This window comes from Cryptomeria japonica, chromosome 1, assembly GCF_030272615.1.
Source record: "Cryptomeria japonica chromosome 1, Sugi_1.0, whole genome shotgun sequence".
NCBI lineage: Eukaryota > Viridiplantae > Streptophyta > Pinopsida > Cupressales > Cupressaceae > Cryptomeria > Cryptomeria japonica.
In genome coordinates this window covers 391,264,837-391,273,993 of record NC_081405.1, presented here as the reverse complement: position 1 = coordinate 391,273,993, position 9,157 = coordinate 391,264,837, and positions in this window count along the sequence as shown.

Below are 9,157 nucleotides of genomic sequence, written 5' to 3'. Positions count from 1 at the left end.
AGCAAAGATTAACAAGCAAAGACCCTAACGTAGAAAGCATTATTTTCCTTTCTTTGCATTTGTGTGCCTTTTTGTGAAGAAGTTCAAAGGATGTTTTGATTTTCATTAAGGATCTTTGTCATAAAAAAGCAGTTTTGAATGTCAAACTCAGAGAATATATAGTGAGTAATAGCTCATAGGGCATTATTTTCTATATAGACCAAAGGTATATGGGACTGTTAAAGCAGCAAAACTTGTGAAGGCATATCCTCTACACAAAACATTCATCGACAAAGGACAAAGTTTCAAAGAAAATATAGTAACCTAGACAAAAAGAAGTCATTGTAGGTTGTGACAGTCATAGGAGCTCTGAATAAGCCTTAAGAGGACAGTGCTAGATATATATGATAGGAAGACAATGAGGTTAAAGGTATTAATAAAGCTTGAGGTCAAAGGTCACTTAATTTCCTAAGCATGAGGATACAGAGGTAAGATGAGTGAGTAATAAGGCATGGTTGCAACTCAACAAAAGCATACAAAGCCTCTTCAACTGATGATAGAGCAGAGAACAACAGTAAATCTCATTGTGTAAGGAATCGTCTTTTGATTGTTCTTAATTGGCACATTCAATATATTTTGACACAAGTTTGGGTTCTCTTGGATTCCTTTGAATCATACAATATCTCACACACATACAAAGAAGGCAATAGGTTAGCTAACAACCTAGCAAATGTGGGGTGCAATAACATAGAAGTATACTCGACAATTCATGGCATTGACTTAAAACTATTTCCTCACCTGGAAGACATTATGAAGGAGGAATTGTGTTTAACAAAGACAGGAAACTAACAAGCGATATATCTTATGAATGTTAGCAAACTTTATCATAAATGTTGCTCTCACGGGAATGGCAATTATCAAGGATGATCATCATTATATTGCAAGATTCAAATCTTGCATTCTTTTTATTGATAATAATAGCAATTATAATCGGCAGGGGGAAAAGATGTAAGTGTACTTATATTCATTGAAGTTCTAAGAATACATGTTTTATACGCCTTGTTTCAAATGTAGCAAATTTCATCTTCTTCAAACGAAGGCAAAATTCAAACAACTCAATGGTGCTCAGGTTGTCATTTGGCACATATGGAGTATATGTCGTGCAACTACAGGGTGAATGTTTCAGTTCAACACTGGGAAAAGTCTTTCACAGACCACATTTTGGATGAAATCCTAGGGCAAGTGTTTAAAGTTCACAATTCTCAAGTCAAGAAATGTGTGAAGAGACTAATTGGGGAAGAAATTTTATTCCCACGGGCAAGAAGAATCATTTTCCCTTCTCGGTTGCTTTCTATCTATTTTATTCTATTAATATATTATATTCTATTATTATATTATATTAAAAAAAAAATTAGTTTTTTTATTTTTTTAAATAATGTCTAGTAAACTTTTTAACGTGACTGGCGGTTCTGGCATGACATGCCCTCCAACTCCATGTGAAACGCTTTTGACCCGGAGCTATGAACCGGTGAGGCCACAACAAGGGGACCTCATCCCCACATTCACTTGTTCAAACCTACGAGCACAACGGCCCAACGAAGACACAAGGCCTGCGAGCACAATGGCCCAGCAGGGGTTTGAACCTTGGTGGTCGCTTCACCAACAAAGTGTTTTAACCGCGACACTACATGTCCCGAGACAATATATTTTATTCTTATATTATATTGTATTATTATATTATATTATATTCAATTATTCAATTATTATATTATATTAATATATTCTATTATTATTATTTTGCAATAGCATTCATTTGAACGAATTTTTTCTTTCTTTCAAAAAGAGTCTTTTCGTCGTAATTTCGACGAACACATACCAACAAACCCCTTAAATCATCTGACAAAGTTGTTGTATGCACGACGAAATTTTCGTCGTAAAGGCTTGCTACACATCGTCGAAATTGCGACGAACAACCACAAAATTCCGACAAGTGCACTATATGTGCAACGGCATTTTTGTCGCAATGATATGTTCATTATCGTCGTAATTGCGACGATATACTAAAACATTTCGCAATATTTATGGGTTTTTTTCGTCGCAAGATGGCCGAAGTTTTTGTTGCTCTACAGATGTAAACCGGTCACATTTTTTGGTGGCATTTTCCAACAGTTCTTTGTCAAGGTTTCGACGAGTTACGAAGTGTTGACAAAATGACGAAATTTTAGCGACAAATTTTTTTTGGGCCTTTCGTCGGAAATTGGTGCCAAATACAGTATTCAGTTGGTATGAGCAGTTTTTTCTATGAGCAAGTGATCTATGTTTTTGTATAGCTATAGGATGTGATGCAACGAGATATAGTTGATCTAATGGAGTGACTTCCAGAAGTTCCTTGTCAATTATGTGTTCCAAAATTCTGAGTTATGCTTACATTGGTCCCGGTATCAACTACATGTTCTGGTATCAGGTATTTTGGTCATGTCAGTTGTATCTCTTCAAGTTTCATGTTGTGGTATTCTTGGTATGCATGGAATCTGTATCATTGGAGTTTGGAGATGTTATGCTTGATTTTTGTGATAATGGGTATGTCTCTATGGGTACGAGTGACTTTGTCCCATTTCAGTAATTAAGGTATATTCATCGATAAATAAATTATGAAAAAGGAAGCGTGTAAAGATCTTGTGGAGGCCAACATGGTTGTCATGTTTATGTTTAAAGTTGTATTGGATAGTGTGTTGAGCTACACCTACACATTATCCTGGTGTATGAGTCCTCTGGTATATATATATATATATATATATATATATATAATCATAATCTTGTGGAGGCCAACATGGTTGTCATGTTTATGTTTAAAGTTGTATTGGATAGTGTGTTGAGCTACACCTACACATTATCCTGGTGTATGAGTCCTCTGGTGTATATATATATATATATATATATATATTGTGTGTGTGTGTGTGATGTATAGAAGAGCATGGAATATATGTGTGTGTGAGTGGGTAGAAGTGAAGATAGCAGAGAAGCAAAGTGTGAAGTGTGAGTTGTGGATAGCGAAGCCAGTTGGTACATAATCAAAGTGCAGATAGTATTGCAGTGTTGCAGTAGTCCTTTACCAGACCTGCTGCAAGTTCTTAAGGATAGTTGTATAGAGATCCTTTACCGGATCTGTTGTATGGTTTGAGAATTGTGGTATGAGCTTAACTTGGAACTGATCTCATGCATTCGGAGATGCAATCCTTTTCAGTTCGATCCTACTTGTTGCAATGAGCAGTCCGACAGTAAGTCATCTTTGTAACTTTGCAGTGAGCATTCCGGCAATGAGCCATTTTTGTATTCTGCAGAGAGCCACCCTTTTGTAAAACACCATTTAACTAGTTATATTCTCTTGAGAATTAACACTCTCCGTGGTATTTCCCATTTGGATTTTCCATGTATAAAATCTGGTATTCCTTTTGTGGTTGTGTTTTTCATGTCTAATTTGCATCTGATATTCCATGTATGACATGCTTAATTAATGAGTTTGATATATCAACAAAAGATTTAAGTTTAGTGAAAGTTTTAAAATTTGTAAGAATATTGATTCACCCCCTCTCAGTATGGTCTCTTCAACCAATCCAACAAAACAAAACTTCTAATCGATGACAAAACCACCACCAATCACCTCCACATTTGACTAATCCGCCAACAATTTGAGTCGTAGCCAAAGAAGAATATGCAGCCAATGTGAGAAGAGATCGCAAAAACCAAAGAATCCACAGATACCTATTGATGGCCAAATGAAGAATACGATGGCACCAAAGAAAACGCTAGCAATATAGAAGCCAGATGTGGATGATGGCTCGATCAAATGAAGAAACACATGCCTCACTACTTCACCAGTCCAAAACACCAAGTCAAAAAGCCCGATCCTTGATTATAACTTGCTCCACAAAAGACAATCAAATTGCAGCAAATATTAAATCGTTGTGAACAAGCTATCAAATGCAGTGAGGCAAAGGATATACGGCCCCACATGAGATGAAGGAAGATGCCAGAATTTGTAATTGCAGACGCTAATACAAAGGATCGGTCACCCAATGAAATTTGCCCCAATACAACCACACAATCACAAAAAAAAGTTGCAAACTGCAAATTAGATCACCAAGCAAGTGCAAAAACTTTGATCTGCAAGGAATTAAAACAACGAATACAAAGGGGCACCCAACCAAAATTTCACAGGAAACAAAAAAAACCACAAATCTTTATCACCAAGGCTTTAATGATTGAACCATAAACAATGATTTGCTAGAAAAAAAATCTTAACAATAAACTTGGAGGACAAAATGATATTTGCCAAATGATAATGGCAAAATAATCGCCAAACAAGATGTTCTTGTAGGAAAAACACTAGATCTCAAACCTAGTGAAAACTCATTAAGCATGAAGGGGTTGTAGTCACAATCGCTATGATATCATGTTGACACATCCGAGAGCCTCTATTGCAAGCCTAACCAAACCTCAAACCTCCACCAAACAATGAGAAGCAACCACAAGTTATTTTACAAGTCAATGTACACAATGCATTGATGAGAATGAGATATCTTATACTGTACAACCTCATGCTTATAAAGGAAAAAGTAGGAGAAAAAAATACAAGTGATGAGAACAAATGTCCCAAACAGGGAGAAGAGTAAGTATAACCACTCTGGCCCAAAGAATGATATACATAACTTGATTAACTAATATAAAGTTTTATGCATCTAGAAGAATGTTGATTCCTAAATAACTTAAAAACGCATTTACAGCATAAACACATACACCAACAATAGTTAGCTAATTAAATAGGGAACTAGTTAGCTAATTAAATAGGGAACTAGAAGAAAAAATAATAATTAAATAAATTAAATAATAAAGATATTTAATTATATGTTCAAAAAAAAATTGATTAAATAATTAAAATTGATATAATTATAATGCAAAGGAAAATTTGAATTTTGAAATTAACTTAGAAGATTATTGTTAGCTTAATTAAATAAAAAAATTATTTAATTATTTAATAGGAATAATTAGTAAAAATGTTGCTAGTACGCGATGGGCGGTTTTCAATGTCTACTGAGAGAATTTTATTAAGCAAAATATTTTAAATAATGTTGAGTTGAAAATTGTTAGAGCAACATTATTCCATTTTAGTGTAAAGAGATTAATTGAGATCCTTAACACCCATAGACTATCGACTTTTTCTAATTTATAGTTGTTTTCATAAATGCAAAGTAAAAGGTCATTCAAGTTTAGCAAGTGAGACTTAGCAGTTTCAAGTTGTGTAGATACTTGTGCAAAGGCAAGTGTACCAAGAGGGATATTTTATCATATTATGTGTGTATGTAGCCAAGTGTGGGTGATATATTTGTAATAAGAAATAAATTATTTTTGCCCTCTTGTATTCACTTTCTAAATTAAACTGTGTTGTTGGGATGTACAATGGGTTTTCTATCACATTTGTAGGGAAAGTTAAGACTTTGCGCTATTAATATTTAAGCCCTTTATTTTGTATATACAAAGCATTTATTTCATTGATTTGTATTGATTTGTACTAGGGGCCTGCAAGAGATATTGATAGACTTTGTGCTATTATTTTTTGAAGAAGGTCATTCATTTCAATGAGTAAGATACATTATTTAGATCTTGAATAAAATTTTGATTTCACTTCATCAAAAGGTTTTCTTCCGCTCTATTTTTCTTCCATTTGCTTTTAGTTCTCCCTTCCATTTTGCTTCCTTTAAATACTTTATTGTTAAAAGTACCAAAGACCAAAATCGACTCAAACATAGAGGAAGAGCATCAAATCAATGGTGATTTTGTTATTGTCTATTAGGCTTATTAACAAAGATACTATGGTTATAAAATTATCTACTCATGATTTTTGGAAACCCTACTAGGAATCAAATGCCTTGTGCACTCAATGTTTATAAATCTGAAATTTGGTGCCCAAATAGCTCTTGGTCTTTCCATGTTTCCACACTTACAACCACTATGTGATTATTTTACTGAAGCCGGTTGGACTATGGTTGCGAATTATAAGATTGTTCGGAATGTAAGGATGGTTGCTAGTTATAGATGGAATGATTCTAGTGAATGGCTGCCAAGTGGGTCGGAGGAGGCTCATACTGAGTTGGCTAAGATTTCGGCTTCTCGGTGGGGCAAAGACATTCTGGCATAGGGTAACGATTCATCTAGTAAGTACTCTATTTTTGTGGGGTACTTGGAGCTTAATAGACAAGTTTTTGGAGGCTTAGAGGTTCCTTGGTGGAAACAGGTGTGGAACAACTTTTTCATGGCCCAAATGCAACTTTTATATGTGGTCGATGGTTCAGAATCATTGTCTTACCCGAGAAAACTTGTGCAAGAGGGGTTTCCTTGGTCCCTCTATGTGCATTTTGTGTCGTAATAGTGAGGAGAGTGTTTCTCATCTTTTCTTCCAATGCTCTTTCTCTAAAGAAATTTGGTACTTCTAGTGGAGAGTTTGGAATCAGGTCTACTGGCATGTCTCTTCTTTGGCCAAGTTTTGGGCTCACTGGGGTAAGCCCACAACTAAGACTCATTTTTTGCAGGTTGCCTGGACTCTAGGACCCACTTTCATTATTTGGCATATTTGGATGGAGAGGAATCGCAGGATTTTTCATGCTATTATGATTGTTGTCCAACACTTGTGGTAGAAAATTATTTATTCTCTTTGTGAGACTATCTTGGCAAGGTGTGACTTTGTTGTAGGTGTGGCTCCTGAAGATGTTGATATCTACACTCGACTGAATTTTATTCTCCAAGGAGGTGATCCTTCTCTTGGTGTGAGGAATGGTAGGCAAATCATGAGGAATAGTTGCAGACATCCTTGGCAGAAGATAAACCGTGAGGGTTGATGGATTTCTTCTCCTCAAGGACTTTTGAAAGTTAACATCGATGGCTCTTTCCAAGAGAATCCCGGTCATGCTGGTATTGACGAAGTAGGGCAGGACAATGCTAGAGAAGTTCAATTTATTTTTTCTATCTATAAGGGTTTTCAAACGAATAATTATATGGAGGCTCTTGCCATTTTGTATGTTGTGGAGCAATGTTGTATTCTTGGTTGGCCAAGGATTATTTGTGAATCTGATTCTCGAGTGGTGGTGACTCTACTAAATGAGCATCAACTAGACAATGCCAATTGGCACCAAGCTTTGGTTATTAGACATATTCTCAGGTTGTGTGGCTCATTGGAATCTATTACTTTTATTCACATTCCTTGGGAGTGGAATGAAGTTGTTGATTGTCTGGCCAAATAGGCTTTTGATAAAATGCAGGGTTGGAATTTAGTGGATAGGGGACAATTACCTTTGGAGTTGTCTCACGTGTTGGACTAGTTAATGGATAACGATAGGGTTGTGTAGTGCTCTTTTCTTTGTTGGACGGATGGCCCTTCTTGCTTTGTACTTTTTTGAATAAATTTTTACCCCCCTTTTAGTCTAAACCAACAACCAAATCCCAAAATGAGCTCACAAGATTAAAACAACACATTCTTTCCACCTATTACAAGTGTGATAATCCACACATCAACTTACGTGTTATATTTTGGCATCATCATCTCTATTCAAATATGTCTTATGGCACATCATAAGACACATCATGCATTAATCAACAAGTGTAACTCCCTCTTCTAACTATTTTCTTTGTCATGTATGTTTTTACATTTCCTATGTAGGAGGCCCAACATCTTAAGGCTGTAACATTTGATCTAGGAGGCCATTGGGCCACCTTTTTTATTTGTAGAATTCAAAAAGATCTATGCTATAGACGCCTTGGAAGCAATGCTCGATAACCTGAAAAAAAAATCTGTAGCACATATTTTGAGTTTTTATGTTTCATAATTCAAAAAGTGTACTTTTCATATACCTAACATTAAAAGCAAGATTGAGACACCCTTCCTAACAAATCCCAAATTCACGATTAGAGACAAAAATTTGCTTGAACTAGTCATGGTCAAAGAGCCAATAGAGTAGGTCACAAAGCAGAAAAACTGGGTTACTATTCTAAATCAATTTTTCTTTTATATACTCCTTACATCCATGAGAAAAATGTGCCATACATTCAGGGATGGAAGCAAGTAGTACTTGTAACCATATTTGTTTTTCCACCCACTCTACTGTCTTTCCTAAGAGTGCAATGAAAACCACGTTGTTGCCCATATCCTTGCAAAAGCTGTCTGCGTCTTGTCAAAAATCGTCCTGAAAAGGCTCATAATTTGTTCAACCTATAAACGTTCATGTTTAGATGTTTCTTTTTCTTCTCCTCCCTTGTAAATGGTTTATTTTGCTGCTCAATTTCGGCTTGTCTTTCCAATATATGTTACAGCATTACTCACAAGAAGTTTACTCTGGTTCCTTTCACAAAAGAACTCTCGATATCAAGATGTGAACCATATCTTTTTTGAATTCATTTTTTTAAAACAGTTGCTTCTGTTGCAATATATGTACGTGGGTATGATGAGAAAATTCAACATCTAAATCGGGACCCCATCGCCTCGTTATGTTATGTGGTGTTGGTTCAATCTACACAGGATTTCTAAAGAAATAGAATTGTAATGCGAATTAAATTAATATTTTGGATTTGATGAGTGATTGAACTATGGTGATTTCCATTTACATTTTGAGAATATGAAACATTGAAAGGGTACGAGATAAGGCTCACAGGTTGAGATACTGAACTACCATCATACATTGTTGGCTAAGACTTATAATTTGACGTATGCGGCTCTGAAGGATTCATAGTGTCATGCGATGGAAAGAGTAAAGGATATGAATGACATGCACCCAATCAGCCACGATGGCCATCTTGAGATCTTTTGGGGATAGTACAGTATGATGAGCAATATGCAGTCTTGTTGCCCTAAGTATACTTTGAAAACTCTTTGTGAGAGCTAAGATTGAGAACGAGCTTGTGATTTGGTGAAGAACTGTTGGCGATGCTTCAATTTTTTTTGTAGAATAATGTTGATCTCTTGGAAACTGTGACAAAGGTTCTATTTTTGCTTCTTCATCCGACACTGCCATTGCAGAAATTCTTGACCTACCTGACAGAAGTTTCCTGCCTTCATTTTTTTGAAAACTTTCTTCCATCCATGGTGAATCCACAACCCTAAGATATCGTGGTCCCCACCACGAGTCAGTCT